This window comes from Saccopteryx bilineata, chromosome 11, assembly GCF_036850765.1.
Source record: "Saccopteryx bilineata isolate mSacBil1 chromosome 11, mSacBil1_pri_phased_curated, whole genome shotgun sequence".
NCBI classification, from domain to species: domain Eukaryota; kingdom Metazoa; phylum Chordata; class Mammalia; order Chiroptera; family Emballonuridae; genus Saccopteryx; species Saccopteryx bilineata.
Window position 1 is genome coordinate 12,421,621 of NC_089500.1, and position 20,138 is coordinate 12,441,758.

Genomic DNA, 20,138 nt, shown 5'->3' on the forward strand with positions numbered 1-20,138 from the left:
TATTCAGGGTTGAAGTGGGGTCTTCTAAGAAGAAAGGAACTCCAGAGAGAGAAAAAGGGTCTTGAATTTTGGTGGTGTTGAGTGGATATGGTAAAGAAACTGCGGTGATGGGAGGCTTGTTTAAAAAGGCACAGAGAAAGCAGTGAGAAGTGCTGTATACTGAAGTGAGATTGAGAACTTGGATGCCCTGCCTGATGAGTCCTAGCCATGAGAAGGGTCGGGAGTAGGGGATAGATGCTTGTGTTATAAGTTTATCCTCATGGGTAAGGATAGAATTAGTTAGCTCCTCTAGAAGTTTTGTAGGAGACTTTTCCCTCACCTGTTGTCGGTTTAAAGAAAGTATTCCAGAGGGGTTCTGCGATGATGAGGATCGGAAGATAGAAGCTATTATGCCTCTCTCCCAAAATGGGGCCCAGTGGTCATTTATAGTGAAATTGAAATAGTCTGTAGAGGGAAGGGGTGAGAATTTGCAGATAGTGGTTATGGCCTCTTTGGGACCCCCAGGGCATTCCCCCCAGGGTCCAGATTTCCTGGCAGAGCAGTAAGGTTTGCTTTGTAGATAAGGAAAAAATAAGGTAGGATTTGAGGGGGTAGATTTTTGTAGGGATTGGAGATTTTGTAATAGAATTGGGACAGTTATGGAAGATTGGCACCCTGCACGGGAACAATCCGCAGTTCCAACTGTGCGTGGAGGTTGTGGTGAATATGAAGGCCCAACAGTTTCATTTATGAAGAATCTCCAGACATGCTGTTGGCCACAGGATTGGGAGCAAGAGAATGACAGAAGAGTGTAGAGAGCTAAGCCGACTTGGCACAGAGGTGGGCTCATTCCTCCGGAATAGAGGAGAGATTGAGAGTTAGAGGTCCTGTAGGGGTGGACAGATAGGATTTAGGAGGTTTGCTAAGGTAGGGTTTGATATGAGAGAGATGAGTCCAGTGGGTATCTCCTTCTATTTTAACAGCTGTGGGAGTACTCAGGATGACTGTGTGGGGTCCCGTCCAAACTGGTTGGAGTGGTGTTTTTCCTCGGTTCCTCTTGTATACCTGGTCTCCAGGCAGAAGGGAAAAATGTGTTTTAGTTGTGGGGAAAGGTTGGAGTAGCAGTTTGTTTACCTCAGCGTGTAGGTTGGCTCGCATGTGAGCCAGGGCAGGAAAGTAGGACCCTATAGCCGGATTAGAGGGTGTAAGGGGACTAGAGTCTAAGACGAAGGGTTTACCATACATAATCTCAAAGGGACTTAGGTTCAATGGTTTCCTGGGCATAGCTCGAATTCTCATGAGGGCTAAGGGAAGAAGCTGAGGCCAAGGTAGGTGTAGTTCTAGGATGAGTTTTGTGAGATGATTTTTGAGGACCTGGTTTGCTCATTCAACCTTCCCTGAGGATTGAGGATGGTATGGAATGTGTAACGGCCATTTGAGTCCTAGGTAGGATGACAGAGATTGGGTAATGTGAGAAATGAAGGCAAGGCCATTGTCAGATTGAAGCACAGAAGGGAGACCAAATCGGGGAATAACATGTTCAGTTAGGATGGTGGCAATAGTGCCAGCATCTTCCCGTTTAGTTGGGAATGCCTCAATCCATCCTGAAAAGGTATCTACTATGGTGAGGAGGTATTTGAATCCCTTATATTTAGGCATATGTGTAAAGTCTATTTGCCAATTTTGGGCTGGTAGTTGTCCCCGAGCCTGGTGGGCAGGGAAAGATTTGGGTTGTATTCCTCCCTGTGAGGTGCAAGAGGTACAGACATGGCAAGATGAGGTTATGTGCTTAAGAATTGAAAAATATTATTACCCGTGAGGAAGGAGGAGATGTAGACTAGAAGAGGTTGGTAGCCTATGTGGAAAGACTCGTGTATGGACTGCAAGATGGTCTCAGTCTGGGATTGTGGAAGGAGTTTTCCATCCTTGAGAAACCATTCCTCCTTTTGTGGAAGAGAGGAGTAGTTTTCTCCACAGTGGAATACTGTGGAGTAGGTGAGGTGAGGAAATAAATTTGTGAATCAGGAGACTGGGTTGCAACCTTCCTGGCTACCTGATCGGCTATTTCCAGTGGACATAGGAGAGGTGCTCTTCTGATGTCCCTTACGATGAATAATGGCTGCTTGTTTTGGGAGTAGAGCTGCATTTAAAAGATTTTGTATGTATGTGTGGTTTTGGAGGGGATCACCTTTGGTAGTAAGTTTGGTAGTAAGGAATCCGCACTCCCTCCAAATAGCTGCAGCTGAGTGAAGAATATGATAGCAATCTTTTGAATCTGTGTAAATACTAGCTGTTTTGTTAGAGCTGAGAGTCAGAACTCTTGTAAGAGCTATAAGCTCAGCCTGTTGTGAGGTAGTAGTACCCTGTGGTAGGGGCTGAGCCTCGAGGATGAGGTGTTGGTCGGTGATGATTGCATAGCCTGCCTGAGTGGGCTGTTGTCTGGTCTTAAGTGCACTCCCGTCAATGAAGAGGGTAAGGTCTGGAGTGGGAAGAGGTGTAGAAGAAAGGTGAGGGAAGGGGATAGCAAAACTTGTGAGAGTTTCAATGCAACAGTGTGCTGGGGGTAAGGAGGATGTAGGGAGAAGTGAGGCCAGATTTAGACTAGAACAGGGCTGGAAAGAGAATTCGGGATTTTCAAGAAAGATGATATGAACTTGTTGTAATCGAGAGGGTGATAAATGAGCTCAGGCCTTATGAGTAACAAGGTCCTGTAGGTTGTGAGGAGACCTGATGATGACCTTTTGTTTTAATGAGAGCTTTATGCTCTCAAGGGCTAACAGGGCGGCAGCTGCCAGAGCTCTGAGGCAGGATGCTCATCTCTTACAAGTGGGGTCTAGCTGTTTAGAGAGATAAGCAACTGGTGCGAAGGAGGGTCCCTTTTGATGTCCAAGGACTCCAAGGACAAGCCCTTGTTTTTTGTAACATAGAGTATGAATTCTGAGTTTAAGTCTGGAAGTTGTAAGGCAGGTGCTTGAAGGAAAGCCTGTTTGAGTTTAGTGAAGGGTGTTTGTATTGGGAATTTAGGGTCTAGGGGTTCGGTGAGGTCCCCTTTAGTGGCCTCATAGAGAGGTTTTGCTAACAGACTGTAGTTAGGGATTCATGATCTGAGGAAACCCGCAATTCCCAGGAAGGAGAGAAGCTCCTCTTTGGTAGAGGGTGTTGGTATGGAGGATATTAAATGTTTTCTATCAGTGGTGATGGCCTTTTGTCCTGGGGTCAACTGTAGCCCCAAATATATGACCTGTGATAGGGAGAGCTGTGCCTTAGCAGGAGCTACCCAGTAGCCTAGGTGAGCTAAGAAAATGAGTAGTTGAATAGTGTCTGATTTAGAAATTTCCAAGGATGGACTGCAAAGAAGGAGATCATCAACATACTGTAAGATGGTGCTCTGGGACAAAGTTAGTGATTTGAGGTCATTAGCTAATGCCTGTCCAAAAAAGTGGGGGCTATCCCGGAAGCACTGAGGTAGGACCGTCCAGGTTAGCTATTGTGAATGTAAAGTGTCAGGATTGGTCCAAGTAAATGCGAAGAGATTTTGACAGTCAGGATGTAAGGGAATAGTAAAAAAAGCATCCTTAAGACCTAACACTGTAAAGTGTGTAGTATTGGGTATGGTAGATAGGATAGTGTAGGGGTTAGGAACTATGGGAGTGATGGGAAGAACTGCCGAGTTAACGGCTCGCAGGTCCTGCACTAGCCTATAAGTGCCGTTGAGTTAGACTACCGGAAGGATAGGAGTGTTGTATGGCGAACTGGTGGGGAGAAGAAGTCCTGCATTAAGGAATTTTGTGATGAGTGGTTTTAGTTCTTGGAGGTGTTTGTGGGAAATTGGATATTGGGGTACATTAGGAAAGAGGGAGGAATCCTTAAGGGAGATTTGGACAGGAATATGATGTCTAGCTATGGATGGGTGTTGAATGTCCCAAACCAATGGGTCTACTAGAGAGGAAGGAAGGAGAGGGGAGAGATATGGGGAGTCAGTAAGGTGAAGTGATGAACCACTGGCCAACAAAAGGAGAATATTGGAAGTTTGTTGTTGTGATGTTTGAGTAGAGCTAAATGGAAATAATTGGAGTGTAGTATTAAGTTTAGTTAGGATGTCCCATCCTAGTAATGGAGTGGGACATTGTGGAATAACTAGAAATTGATGTGTGAATGATGTCTGTCCTAGTATGCAAGTAAGTGGTGGAGTTATAAGAGGGCTAGTGCGTAGACCTGAGACCCCGAATATAAAGGTATTAGAGGGACTCAGAGGTCCTCTGAATTCAGGGAGGGTGGAGTAGGTGGCTCCAGTGTCAACGAGGAAGGATATTTCCTTACCTGCTACACGAAGCTTTACCCTGGGCTCACAGTTGGTGATGAGTACCAGGGCCGGTGTCCCAGGGCTTCCTCAGTCCTCCGTTGCCAGGCCTAGGAAATCAGTCACTGACTGGGTATTAGTGGGGAGGTTTGACCCGATCGCTCTCTGGCGACTGGGCAATCGACTCCGCAATGACCCTCCTGGTGACAATGCGGGCAAGGCCCTGGCGGTGGACAAGGGTTAGGGCGTTCCTTAGCCCAGTGCCCTGGCTGCTTGCAACGGTAACAAGGACCTGGAGGATCCCGTGGCCCGGATTTAAAAGACTGACCCTGGAAGGGTTTGATCTTTGAGCCCATAGCAGGGTTCCCTTTTAGGGCCTTCGCAAGCATTAGGTAATTCTCCTGATTCCTCTTTTGTTGTTCCTCCTTCTTCGTGTCCTCCTGATTATTGAAGACCTTAAAGGCTAGATTTAAGAGGTCTCTCTGGGAAGTCTCAGGCCCGTTCTTAAGTTTCTTAAGCTTGCGCCTGATGTCTGGAGCAGATTGAGAGATAAAGTGTGAGTGTAAGAAGGTGGTCCCTGCTGGAGTTGTTGGGTCTGGGTCTAGGCGAGTGTACCTTTGAAAAGCCTGTGAAAGGCATTCCAGAAATTCCCCAGGGTTCTCTTGGGGCCTTTGAATGATTTTCTTAATTTTGTCATAATTAACAGCCTTATTGGCAAGTTTGCTGAGGGCCTGTTGTAGGTAATCAATCATTTGATCTCTGAGGTTTTGATCAGCATAATTGAGCTGGTAATTCCAATTGGGATCATCCGAGGGAACTGCTAGACAACCCATGGGGAGGTTGTTGTTCCTACTGTTTGCCTCATCTGCAATTTATTGGGCAGTGGTCCATATTTAGTCCTTGTCACTGGCCGACAGAGAGGAGGTGAGAATAATACTTAAATCGTGCCAGTTTAAGTCATAGGAGTGGGTAAGGTATTTGAATTCTTTCATGTAAGTGTCTGGGTCTGAGGAGAATGACCCTAGGCGGTGCTCAATTTGGGTAACGTCAGAGAGGGAGAAAGGGATAGCGACCCTAACAATTCCCTCAGCTCCTGCAACTTCCCAGAGAGGGTACATGCTGGCTGGGGTGGCTTATGCAGACGTAGGTGAGGGGGAGAAATTGGAGGAGAGGAATTAGGAAAAGGAGGTAATGGAATGTTTTCAGGTGATTGTGATAGGGAGGTGGAGCAGTAGAAGAAGGAGATGGAGGAGCAGGTGCAGAAGGGACAGCAGAGTGGTCTTGAGGGTCAAAAGTATCAGATGGAGGGTCAGAGAGAGGAGAGTGGGTAGAATGTGAGGAAGAAGTTCTGGCCAGAAGAACTTGATAGGTAGAGCATGAAGAGCGAAGAGAAGGTCTAGACCGGAGATAGAAGAAGGCCTGCACATAAGGGATTTCTATTGCCTTCCCCGTCCAGGGGCAGAAGTTGTCAAGATCTCTTAGGATATTGTAATCAAATGTTTCATTTTCAGGCCAATGGGAGTCATTGTCTAATTTGTACTGAGGCCATGCCGTGTTACAGAAGAAAATGAGGGTTTTTTTGGCTTAAGGACAGAGAGGCCTAACTTAGTGAGGTTTTTTATGAGACCTCCTAGAGGGGTCTGGTCAGAAGGCTTAGACTCTGAAGAGCCCATAGAGGAGACAGGTGAGCAAGAGGGGGCATCCCTGCCTTTTGTCACTGTCCCAAGAGGAGAGAATCTCCATGTGGGGGAGTCATCCCTGATAGAGGTCGTCACCACCTGTCAGGGAGCTCCGAGGACGAGAAGTCCGAGAAAGTGGAGAGGTTTGGCTAGGCGCCTAGTCTTCCATGCAGTCCACTGAGACTGAAAGTCAAACCCCTCAAAATGTGAGGCATGTCAGAGAAAACCATCCAACCAGCAAGGGGTGTTTTAGAGAGAAATTTAGAGGCCAACCGGGGAAGGGGAAGGGAGAAACTCCTTACCTTTCTGGTCCAGCAGGGATTCAGGACAGGGTTAGACTGCCGGCCAATCAACCTACAATTACATGTCCAAACAGAATCAGGGAGTTAGCCCAGGACAAGCTGCCACTGCCCATTGCTTCCCTGGTTGTAAGTTTGGATGGCAAAGAGGGATCGTCCAGGCAGTTAGTACCCTGTCCTGGGTTTCGGCACCAGATGTAAGAATGAGATGGCACTCGAACACCAGGTGTGCAGGCTTTATTAGAGGAGAAAGACCTGCCGGGGCACTCCTCCTGGAGAAGTGCACCCAAACAGATTCTGAGACAAAGTTTTTATAGGGTTAAGGGAGAGCTTTGAGCAAGTGTGTGTTGCGTCAGCAGTTCTGGTATGCTCCCTTCTGTAGTTTTACGATATCGGCTTCTTGGAATGTTTCTCCTCGGGGTGGCTGACCAGCTTCCTAGAACTTTTCTGTTTCAGGGGCAATAGTCCAGTAAGGTTGGGGTCAGATAGCCAAGTGGAACAGCAAAAGGGCAGTTTGGTAGTTTTGGTAAATTCATGTATCCATCATTCTCTAAGTTTGATGAAGAGTACTGAGTCCAAGAAGAAGGTATTGAAGATAAGACTTGATAAATATATGCTTCCTTGGTGGACAAGTGGGTAAAAGGGTCTCATGATTGAAACCCAAGATGTTCTTTTCAGCTGATGACAGAGCAGAGCACAGGAAAAAGTTGCTGAGGAGAGAAGAGCCTGATCATAATTTCCCTCACAATTCAGGAAAAGTTACCTGACCCGTGGTGGTGCAGTGGATAAAGCATAGACCTGGAATGCTGAGGTCACCAGTTTGAAACCCTGGGCTTTCCCAGTCAAAGTATATATGAGAAGCAACAACTATGAGTTGATGCTTCCCGCTCCTCTCCCTATCTTTCTCTCTCTCTTCTCTCTCTAAAATCAATAAATTAAAGCTTTTTTTTTTTTTTTTGTATTTTTTCTGAAGTTGGAAATGGGGAGGCAGTCAGACAGACTCCCGCATGCACCCGACCAGGATCCACCCGGCACACCACCAGGAGGCGATGCTCTGCCCATCTGGGGCATTGCTCTGTTGCAACCAGAGCCATTCTAGTGCCTGAGGCAGAGGCCATAGAGCCATCCCCAGCGCCCGGGGCCAACTTTGCTCCAATGAAGCCTTGGCTGTGAGAGGGGAAGAGAGAAACAGAGAGGAAGGAGAGGGGGAGGGGTGGAGAAGTGGATGGGTGCTTCTCCTGTGTGCCCTGGCCAGGAATTGAACCCAGGACTAAAAGCTTTTTAAAAACGAAAGAAAGAAAGAGAGAGAGAGAGACAAAGAGAGAGAGAAAGAAAGAAACAAACAAAAGAAATAGAAAGATAAGAAAGAAAGAAAGAAAGAAAGAAAGAAAGAAAGAAAGAAAGAAAGAAAGAAAGAAAGAAAGAAAGAAAAGGGAGGGAGGGAGGGAGGGAGGGAGGGAGGGAGGGAGGGAGGGAGGGAGGAGGAAAGAAGGAAAAGTTTACATTTTATCAGATGATAGGGGGCAAATGAGGAAGTTTGAGTGGGACAATTACATGAATCAGATTTGCACATTAAAACATATTTTGCTGGTGAGTCAAAGATTTGCATGATAGCTAGGAAGTTGATAAAGAAGCCATTCACTTCTATATCTAGATATAGCTATAAAGGTATAAATATATGAAGATAACCTGTAAAGAGATCATGACAGAGGAGGGTGGAACTGTGGATTGGTGGATATTCAGGATATTCTGTCAGTGATGATTGGATAAGAGAAGGTAAGAAAGAGTAAGGGACTGACTATATGATCTTTGTTTTTAGACTTAGGCATCTGGGGGCATACTGGTGCCACTTCATCAAGAGGGAAGATCTTGAGGATAAAGCACTTAATAGATTTCTTTTCCTGTCAAATCTAGGACACAAATACAAGATGTACAGTAAACATAGTACTCTGTGAAGGGTGCTGAATCAACAGTGTCCTGAGCGCTGACTGAGATTAATGCCGAAAATCATGTGATGATGTACCAGAATGTGAAATGTATTATGAATAGTAAGATAAGACATTATTTTATTTCTGGCAAGTCTATATTGGAACAACTGTTGTGAGAATAAAATGCCAACATTTGGATGCCATTAACAGACTTGCCCCATCTGTCTCCTTCCAAGTCTGCCTGCTAGCCTTTCTCCGTGAAATTTCTTTGCCCATTAGCAGCTTTTTGTGACATCTGCTCCATTGCCATGAAGCCATCTATCAACTTGTCCCTATATTGCAAATCCAGAAAAGGATCTATAATCCTGGCCAGAAAAGCTGTCTAGAATATCTACATACACCAAAGATATTGAGGACAGCAAATTCTTTAGACTGGGTGGCTGATAAAGGGTTGGCAGTGACAGTCCCGTCCAGATAAAGCTTTCAGCATGGCTTTTGAAGGAGAGGACAATGTGCCATAATTTCACACAAGTGCCAGTTTTAAGGCTTTGATTTTTCAACCATGCACAGAATAAAATGACTGGGAGATGGCAGAGTTTAAAATGATGCTCACAACTGTTTCTCAATCATCTTTAATGAAATTTAGGTTAATTTTCCACAGAATATTAAAGAGTTCTCATCCACATTTCTTACTTTTCTTGATATATTTTCATTCTTTCAATAACTAGTACATAGAAAACACATAATGGCTATTATTTGAAGAAAGAAGAAGAAAGGAAAGAAGGAAGGAAGGGAGGGAGGGACAGAGGATAAAAGAAAGATTGATTAGAAGTTTGATTTTTATACTTTTCCACAGACTTCTTTATAAAGGAGTAAGATATATAAAGTACATGATGGTCTAACCACTGTGCTGTAAATCTGAAATAAATGCAGAATAATACTGAAGGTAAAATGTAATTAAAAAATAAATAATAAAAGAGTAAGATATATATATTTAAAAAATGGAATCTATAGGTTTTCTTGATTCCAAATTATAATCCCTGCAATAGATATGACTGTTTTAAAGAATAGCCTCCAACCAAAATCGATTTGAAATGACATATTATATAATAAATACTCTTTCTATTTTGTCACTTCAAATTGGTACCTGACCTCCATGGATTCCTATTAATGTCCATTCAGTCATTCAACAGTCATTTTCAGGTTCAGTCTGTTTCCACCTGTTACAAGGTTATCAGACTTTCTAGTAGGAAGAAGCATATTGATAATGTCATGTATAACTTGATTTAGAATTTCAGCTCAATCACATACCGTCTGCAAGATCTTAGGTTCTCACCTGATGGCTGTATCCACTGCTTTAGGAAGCATTTAGAAAGAACATAGGTGTGATGCTGATTAAACTTAGGCATTTATTGCTTAGGAATCAGAGCTTCCACTTGGCCACAATACCCTCAAAAATGAAGACCAGTTCTGCCTAAACTGTCAATCATCACCCTCAAGGGATTAAGAGATATACTATCTTAATCAGTAACATAATAATAAAAATAATATCTACCTCATTGTAGGGATTATTGAGAGAAAAAAAAAGATAATGTATGAGAATGACTTTAAAAATCAATAAAAATGATAAAGCTTTAGATATCAAATTAATTTAAATGATGTGATTTCATTATTATTCATTATTAAGCACACTGAATTATAAGGAGAGAATACCCACTCTGGCTAGCCCTGATAAGAGTGGGATGGGGAGGAGAGAAGATGGCAGCGGAGTAGGCGGATGCACAGACACCCAGCTCTCAACACCAAACTGGAATACAAATCAATTTAGAAAAAATCAGCATGAAAAACCAACACTGAACTGCAAGAACAGCTCTCAAAAACCAAGGAGCAAAGAAGAAGCCACAATAATCCTGGTAAGGAGTGCCTGAATCTCCTCTGCTTACAGGAAGGGAAGGAGGGGGGTGAGGCTGAGAGCCCAGATAGGATTTCACAGAGGAAAAAGAGCAGAAACTACTGCTCACAGCCTCTTACCTGGCGACCAGGGAGCAAGGTGGGTTGAAAAGACCAGCTTATCTCCCAAGTGGAAAAGACAGGGAGAGGGACAGACTGTGAGGGGCTAAGGTATGCAAGAAACAAAATAAAAAAGCTGACTCATTCGTGCTGGAGGCGGCCATAGCTGGGGGAGGGACTGAACCTTTCACAAAACAGAGCTGAAGTGCTTCCGGATCAGAGATCTCCGGACATCTATCCAGCTCCAATCAGCACAACAAGACACAGCTGAAAACAAGAAGTGGGGAGGAGGGGCAGTAACTCAGGTCTCCATGGAGATCTGAGATACACCTCCCCCTACTGAAGCTGAGAGAAAAAACCCTGCCCCCAGTGAGATTAGTTGGAGGAAGAGACCTTCAGTGTCTCAGGTTACACCCACAGCATTCCTGGATACAGTTTCAAGGAAGCCCCCTGCTGAGATCAGTTAACAAGACTATCACCTGTTAAGAAAACAAACAAATCAAGACTTCAAAGCTGCCCAAATCCGAAAGTGGATTACAAATAATAGCTGATACCAACCCACGAAGACCTAAAAATAACACAACTGAAAATGGAGGCAGACAACACCAAGCCTAGACTCAATCAACTCTACAAATAAAAAAAAAAGAAGAAGAAGAAGATGAGAAAACAAAGGAGTGCAATCCAAATGAAACCACAAGAGACACTTTCGAGAGATGAACTGAGTGATATGGAAATAATCAAACTTCCAGATGCGGAGTTCAAAATAATGATTGTAAGGATGCTTAGGGATCTTAGAACAACAATGGAGGGGGAGTTTGAAAACCTAAATAAAGAAATAGCAAGTATAAAAAAGAATCAGTTGGAGACTACAAATACAATATCAGAAATAAAGACCACAATGGAAGGAATTAAAAACAGGATAGATAGAGCAGAGGATCAAATCAGCGAGTTAGAAGACAACTGGAATGAAGGCATGAAAGCAGAGAAGAAAAGAGAAAAAAGACTCAAAAAGTCAGAGGAAACTCTTAGAGAGCTCTGTGACAACATGAAGAGAAATAACATCCGCATCATAGGGGTTCCTGAAGAAGAAGAAAAAGAACAAGGGATAGAGACTTTGTTCAATCATATCATAGCTGAAAACTTCCCTAAATTAATGCAAGAGAAACTCTCACAAATCCAAGAAGCACAGAGGACTCCATTAAAGAGAAACCCAAAGAAACCTACACCAAGACACATCATAATTAAAATACCAAAGCTAAGCGATAAAGAGAAAATATTAAAAGCTGCAAGAGAAAAAAAAGTTATCACCTACAAAGGAGCCCCCATAAGGATGACATCTGACTTCTCAACAGAAACACTTGAGGCCAGAAGGGAATGGCAAGAAATATTCAAAGTAATGCAGAACAAGAACCTACAACCAAGACTACTTTATCCAGCAAGGCTATCGTTTAAAATTGAAGGAGAAATAAAAAGCTTCCCAGACAAAAAAAACTCAAGGAATTCATTACAACCAAACCAATGCTGCAGGAAATATTAAGGGGCCTGGTGTAAACAGATAAAGTGGGAAAAGAATACAGAAAAAAAAAAAAAGAAAAAGGAATACACCTTTAAAGAAGAAAATGGCAATAAACAACTACATATCAATAATAACCTTAAATGTAAATGGATTAAATGATCCAATCAAAAGACATAGGGTAGCTGCATGGATAAGAAAACAGGACCCATACATATGTTGTCTACAAGAGACACACCTTAGAACAAAAGACACACACAGATTGAAGGTAAAAGGATGGAAAAAAATGTTTCATGCAAACGGAAATGAAAAAAAAGCTGGGGTAGCAATACTTATATCAGACAAATTGGACTTTAAAACAAAGGATATAGTAAGACATAAAGAAGGCCACTACATAATGATAAAGGGAGTAATCCAACAGGAAGATATAACTATTATAAATATCTATGCACCTAATATAGGAGCACCCAAATATATAAAACAGACTTTGATGGATTTAAAGGGCGAAATCAACAGCAATACTATAATAGTAGGGGATTTCAATACCCCACTAACATCACTAGATAGATCCTCAAGAAAGAAAATTAACAAAGAAACAGCAGACTTATTGGAAACACTAGATCAACTTGATTTAATAGATATCTTCAGAACCTTTCACCCTAAAGCAGCAGAATATACATTCTTTTCAAGTGCTCATGGTACATTCTCTAGGATAGACCACATGTTAGGGCACAAAAGTGCTCTCAACAAATTTAAGAAGACTGAAATCATATCAAGCACTTTCTCCGATCACAACGGCATGAAACTAGAAATGAATCACAGCAGAAAAGCTCAAAAATTCTCAAACACATGGAAACTAAATAGCAGGGTGTTAAATAATGAATGGATTAAGAATGAGATCAAAGAAGAAATAAAAAATTCCTAGAAACAAATGACAATGAGCATACAACAACTCAAAATTTATGGGACACAGCGAAAGCAGTGCTGAGAGGGAAGTTCATAGCACTACAGGCACACTTTCAGAAGCTAGAAAAAGCTCAAATAAACAACTTAACCCTGCATCTAAAAGAATTAGAAAAAGAACAGCAAGTAAAGCCCAAATGTAGTAGAAGGAAGGAAATAATAAAGATCAGAGCAGAAATAAATGACATAGAGGCTAAAGAAACAATACAGAGAATCAATGAAACTAGGAGCTGGTTCTTTGAAAAGGTAAACAAGATTGATGAACCTTTAAGTAGACTCACCAAGAAAAAGAGAGAGAGGACTCAAATAAATAAAATTAGAAATGAGAGTGGAGAAATAAGAACTGACACAACAGAAATACAAAATATTGTAAGAAAATACTATGAAGAACTGTATGCCAAAAAAACTAGACAACCTAGATGAAATGGACAAATTCCTTGAAACATACAATCTTCCAAAAATCAATCTGGAAGAAACAGAAAACCTAAACAGACCCATTACAACAAAGGATATCGAAACAGTTATCAAAAAACTCCCAACAAAGAAAAGTCCGGGGCCCGATGGCTTCACAATGGAATTCTACCAAATATTTAAAGAAGAACTAACTCCTATCCTTCTCAAACTATTTCAAAAAATTCAAGAGGAAGGAAGACTTTCAAGCTCCTTTTATGAGGCGAGCCTAATTCTGATTCCAAAACCAGGCAAAGACAACACAAAGAAAGAAAATTATAGGCCAATATCTCTGATGAATATAGATGCTAAAATCCTCAACAAAATATTAGCAAACCGGATCCAACAATATATGGAAAAAATCATACACCATGATCAAGTGCGATTTATTCTGGGGAGGCAAGGCTGGTACAATATTTGTAAATCAATCAATGTGATTCATCACATAAACCAAAAGAAGGAGAAAAACCACATGATAATTTCAATAGATGCAGAAAAAGCATTTGATAAAATCCAGCACCCATTCATGATCAAAACTCTCAGCAAAGTGGGAATACAGGGAACATACCTCAACATGATAAAAGCCATCTATGAGAAACCCACAGCCAACATCATACTCAATGGGCAAAAATTAAAAGCAATCCCCTTAAGATCAGGAACAAGGCAGGGGTGCCCCCTTTCACCACTCTTATTTAACATAGTCCTGGAAGTCCTAGCCACAGCAATCAGACAAGAAGAAGAAATAAAAGGCATTCAAGTTGGAAAAGAAGAAGTAAAACTATCATTATTTGCAGATGATATGATATTGTATATAGAAAACCCTAAAGTCTCAGTCAAAAAACTACTGGACCTGATAAATAAATTCAGCAAAGTGGCAGGATATAAAATCAATACTCAGAAATCAGAAGCATTTTTATACACCAACAATGAACAGTCAGAAAGAAAAATTAAGGAAACAATCCCCTTCACAATTACAACCAAAAAAATAAAGTACCTAGGAGTAAACTTAACCAAGGAGACTAAAGACTTGTACTCGGAAAATTACAAAACATTGATAAAAGAAATCAAGGAAGATACTAACAAGTGGAAGCATATACCGTGCTCATGGTTAGGAAGAATAAACATCATTAAAATGTCTATATTACCCAAAGCAATTTATAAATTCAATGCAATACCAATTAAAATACCAATGACATACTTCAAAGATATAGAACACATATTCCAAAAATTTATATGGAACCAAAAAAGGACACAAATAGCCTCAGCAATCTTAAAAAAGAAGAATAAAGTGAGAGGTATCACACTTCCTGATATCAAGTTATACTACAAGGCCATTGTACTCAAAACAGCCTGGTACTGGCATAAGAACAGGCATATAGATCAATGGAATAGAACAGAGAACCCAGAAATAAACCCACAGTTCTATGGACAACTGATATTTGACAAAGGAGGTAAGGAAATACAATGGAGTAAAGACAGCCTCTTTAACAAATGGTGTTGGGAAAATTGGACAGCTACCTGCAAAAAAATGAAACTAGATCACCAGCTTACACCACTCACAAAAATAAACTCAAAATGGATAAAAGACTTGAATGTAGGCCGTGAAACCATAAGCATCTTAGAAGAAAACATAGGCAGTAAGCTCTCCGACATCTCTCGGAGCAATATATTTGCTGATTTATCTCCACGGGGAAGTGAAATAAAAGACAGGATAAACAAATGGGACTATATCAAACTAAAAAGCTTTTGCACAGCTAAAGACAACAAGAACAGAATAAAAAGACAAACTACACAATGGGAGAACATATTTGACAATACGTCTGATAAGGGGTTAATAACCAAAATTTATAAAGAACTTGTAAAACTCAACACCAGGAAGACAAACAACCCAATCCAAAAATGGGCAAAAGAGATGAATAGACACTTCTCCAAAGAGGACATACAGATGGCCAATAGGCATATGAAAAAATGCTCAACATCACTAATCATTAGAGAAATGCAAATTAAAACCACAATGAGATATCACCTTACACCAGTCAGAATGGCGCTTATCAACAAAACAACACAGAATAAGTGCTGGCGAGGATGTGGAGAAAAGGGGACCCTCCTGCACTGCTGGTGGGAATGCAGACTGGTGCAGCCACTGTGGAAAACAGTATGGAGATTCCTCAAAAAACTGAAAATCGAACCGCCTTTTGACCCAGCTATCCTACTTTTAGGAATATACCCCAAGGACACCATAGAACGGCTCGAAAAGGAGAAATGCACCCGCATGTTTGTGGTAGCATTGTTCACAATAGCGAAGATCTGGAAACAGCCCAAGTGTCCGTCAGAGGACGAGTGGATTAAAAAACTTTGGTACATATATACTATGGAATACTACTCAGCCATAAGAAATGATGACATCGGATCATTTACAATAGCATGGATGGACCTTGATAACATTATACGGAGTGAAATAAGTAAATCAGAAAAAAAACTGAGATGAATCCATACATAGAAGGGACATAAAAATGAGACTCAGAGACATGAACAAGAATGTGATGGCAACAGGGGCGGGGGGGTTGGGGGAGGGGGGAGGGGGTGAAGAAGGAGAGAGGGGTTAGGGGAGGGGAGGGGCACAAAGAAAACCAGATAGAAGGTGACAGAAGACAATTTAACTTTGCGGGAGGGGTATACAGCACAATCAAATGTCAAAATAATCTAGAGATATTTTCTCTCAACATATGTACCCTGATTTATCAATGTCACTGCATTAAATTTAATAAAAAAATATTAATATTAAAAATTAAAAAAAAAAAAGAGTGGGATGGGGCAGAGTATGTGTATATGTGGGTGCAGGGAGTGAGACAAGGGGGCATTATAAATAAATAATTATATATGTAATACATAATTACAATGATATGTAATTATATAAGTGAGTATTATAAATAAATAAGTATAGCTAGTAGCAAAGAAGAGGGCTTGCTTCACAGACAGTGGAATTGAATGAGACCTTCACTCTCGAGCTCTGCAATTAGCATGTCACCTCCCTCTCCCTTCCACCAGGCAACTCCGCCATCTCTCCTCTCTGCCTGCTTTGGAGCGTGCTGCAGAACTCTGACTTGAGATACACCACCCGAAACAGTAAACAGGGATCAAACAGCCACAGGACCTTTTAAGGGGTCCTAGTAGGAAAAACAGATGTGCTTACCCCAGCCTAATTCAAGCTTATTTAACCCTCTTTTGAGCAAGACTTGTTAACATCTTGTAAAGCTAGTGTAAGAAATTAACTCTTGGAGACGTCCTCTTGTCCCATGATTTTCTTGCTTGAACTCCATCTTATTGATCATTTGAAAGCAAACCCTCGATAAATACTTATTAAGTACTGCATGTAATATCACAAATGCACAGTTACCCTTCCAAAGTTCACCTTCACCTGGATATTTTAAGTTTCTTTGTAATCATGTTATATAATTTATGTATATGCCCCAATTTCAGAAACTACCCATTTTCCACTATGTTTCAAGTAGTCAAGTTAGCTTTATTCAAGTCAAAAGGATCTTTTAAGATCATTTGAAATAAGCCAAGAATTAAGCATACTTCAAAAAATATGCTTGAAACTATAGGAGATCCTGATTAAATTAATCCTGGTTGATGGAATAATTACTGTATTTAAAGGTAGGCATCAGATAATCACTTCCAAGTGAGTTGCTTTGAAAGTTCAATAAAGTACTTACTTGGCCAAAAGTTTCTTGCCCACCTCTTTAACAGAACCAACTTAAATCGCAAAGCCTGATTCCAGCCAACCACGAAGAGGACAGAGAGAAGTCAAAGAAGAGATTCCTGCGCGTGAGTCCAAAGTCAGGAAGAGATATAAGGTAGCATTGAGTTTGGACCTTGACCATTTGAAGAGAAAGGTGTTGGACAGGCAATAATCAGGAAAACATTTCAAGTTCTGGCAAGAAGTCCTTGACCTGGCTATGAGGTCCCTCCATCTAACTCTGGCCCACCAAGCTCTGTTCCCTACCTCCTGAGGGCTCAATTCTGATAAAGTGCATTCACATCTCCTCAAGTTCTGTCTGGGACTCAGTTGGCATGGTCCTGATGTCTTTCTCCATTTGTTCCAGCCATGCCTAGCTCCATCTGGGTGGGTCTGTCCTTATGGTTTGCAACCCATTTGGTTTCTTCAAATTGATGGTAGGGACTTTCAGGCCCAGGACTAGCTCTGCTTGGTTTTATTTTATGTTTGAGATTTTTTTTTTGCATCACTCCTAAATGATTTAAGAAAGCTCAACTAAGTCTCCCATTTTTTAAATTCCCAGATTAAATATAATAGTGTTCTTTATGCCTAGTGGGTGCCCAGTAAATGTTGATAAATGGCCTGTTCTCCTACTCTAAATATAACAATGAAAGAAATGTATATATACTGCTCGCAAAAAATTAGGGGATATTTTATTGCTTCATATTCATTTTGAAATATCCCCTAATTTTTGTAAGCAGTAATATGTTTTTTAGTACATTACCTTGCATAGCTAGAAGAATTGTACTAGAACAAAGTAAGTAACCCATAATGGATTATGACTTAGCTGAAAAACTCAATTTGTAGGAAAGAATTGGAAAATGCCTTGTGGGAGAGAAAAAAAATTAATTGATTGGATCCACACTTGAAAGATTTGCATAACACTCTAATCTCATGCTAAACACTTTAATGGCCCTCAAGTAGAAAACTGTTATCTTCCAAAATCTATCCTCCCGGGCTGCAAAGCATTCTGAGAGTGACTTTAAGACTCAAAAATCAGAATATGCCTTCCCTGCAGAACAGGAAGAAAGTGGGACAGTAGTATTTTATAGCAAAGATAAGACAATCCTCAAGAAGCTTAAAGACTGCAAACTTGGGGACTGAGAGTCTCACTAGAACACGCATTTTCAAAGGCAGAGGCGAGTCCCCTTCTGCAAAGGTACATGTTGAAGAGTTCAATTTTTAGTGTAAATGGAGAAAAACCAGAAGGAACTGTTCTCTGCAAGTTTGAGAACAGGGAGAATTAGGAGAGTTTTAGCCCAAACTCCAAACAGTGGCTTTTTTTTTTTTTTTTTTTTTTGTATTTCTCTGAAGCTGGAAACGGGGAGAGACAGTCAGACAGACTCCTGCATGCTCCCGACCGGGATCCACCGGCACGCCCACCAGGAGGCGACGCTCTGCCTCTCCGGGGTGTCGCTCTGTCGCGACCAGAGCCACTCTAGCGCCTGGGGCAGAGGCCAAGGAGCCATCCCCAGCGCCTGGGCCATCTTTGCTCCAGTGGAGCCTTGGCTGCGGGAGGGGAAGAGAGAGACAGAGAGGAAGGAGAGGGGGAGGGGTGGAGAAGCAGATGGGCGCCTCTCCTGTGTGCCCTGGCCAGGAATCGAACCCGGGACTTCTGCACGCCAGGCTGACGTTCTACCACTGAGCCAACCTGCCAGAGCAAACAGTGACTTTTAAAGGAGAAACTGGTTCTGAAAACCAAACCACAGGTGGACTCCACTGGCAGCAACCTCATCCTTAAGTACTCTCCAAAAGTCGCTTCATTAGCATAACAAAATACATCACTCTAGAGCCTCAGGAAACCTCAGGGTTTTAGGGGCTGTGAGTCAGGAACCATGAACAAAGTCATCTGAATAACCACACTGAATAATCAATATTGTGATTTTCTTATAAATCACAATATTGCACAATTATTGCATTACTATTCAGCATTACAGTACTATTCACAGTTGAGAAAACTTCTCTGATTCCCAAACTTAGCCTTGCAAGCAAGAGAATGTGGCTTTGAATAACAAAAGTAGAAAAGGAACTATCATATAAGGCAGTGTTTTCCAACCAGTGTGCTGCGGCACACTAGTGTGCCATGAGATGTGGTTAGGTGTGCCATGGAGAAATTAAACATGGGTCCCCAAACTACGGCACGCGTGCCGGATATGGCCTGTGGCCAGCCGCCTCCATCCGAACATAAACATTCCCCTCACAATCCCTCCAGCTATCAGCGACAGGAAGAGTGGAGGCACAGGGAGTGCTCACTGACCAATCACCTTCTAGGATTCATCCTGACCACTAGCGATGAACCAATAGTAGGCCGCCTCTCATCCACACCCAGGAAGGTCCTCGCTCAGGCTGCTGCGCACTTGTCATTGTATGGCCACAGAGAGTAGTTGAAGCTGCTACTCCTCCCCATGGTCTTGATTTCTAATCCTGGTCAGGACTGGAGGTAAATGTTACCACCACTAGATGAAGCCTCAGCCTCAGCTGGTTATGTCTATCCTGATGGTGTATATAGATATTTGACCTTTTTCTTTTTAAAAGAGGCCCCTGCAGAGGGTGATATACAATGCATCACAATGTTATCTAACTTTAAAGCTAAAGTGTGCTGATCTTCCTTTGGACAGTTTTTGGTTATCTGTTGCCAAGGAGTTCCCCATTCTGGCCAACAAAGCTATTTTGACATTGCTCCTGTTTTCAATTACATATCTATGTGAGCTGAGCTTCTCAAGCTTGACTGCAATAAAAACTAAAAACAGAGAGAGACTGAGAACTGTTGAGGAAGAGCTTCGTGTGTGTCTTTCTACCATTCCTGCCAGGATATCCCTTTTGTGTTCATCAAAACAGGCCCAGGTTTCACACTAGGTGAGTATAAATACATTTAGAAACTATATTATTAACTATATGTATAATATATACTGTGTTAGATTGTCATTTTGTGTCATTTTGGTAGGTGGTGTGCCTCAGGATTTTGTAAATGTAAAAAATGTGCCACGGCTCAAAAAAGGTTGAAAATCACTGATATAAGGAGTCCAGTAGCTCAAAGAACTAAATAGAACAGAATGCACAGCAGGAATGCAGCTGGCAAGAACTGGAGGAGTGAGTAATAGGAGCTTAATGGATCCAGGGTTATCTACTGGAAGGATTTAAAAGCTTTGAAACCAGAAAGAGGTGGTAGTCGCTAGTAAAACCAGAAAATGGTGGTGGTTGTGAATGTGCTAAAATGCCAAACTTTTCAATGGTTA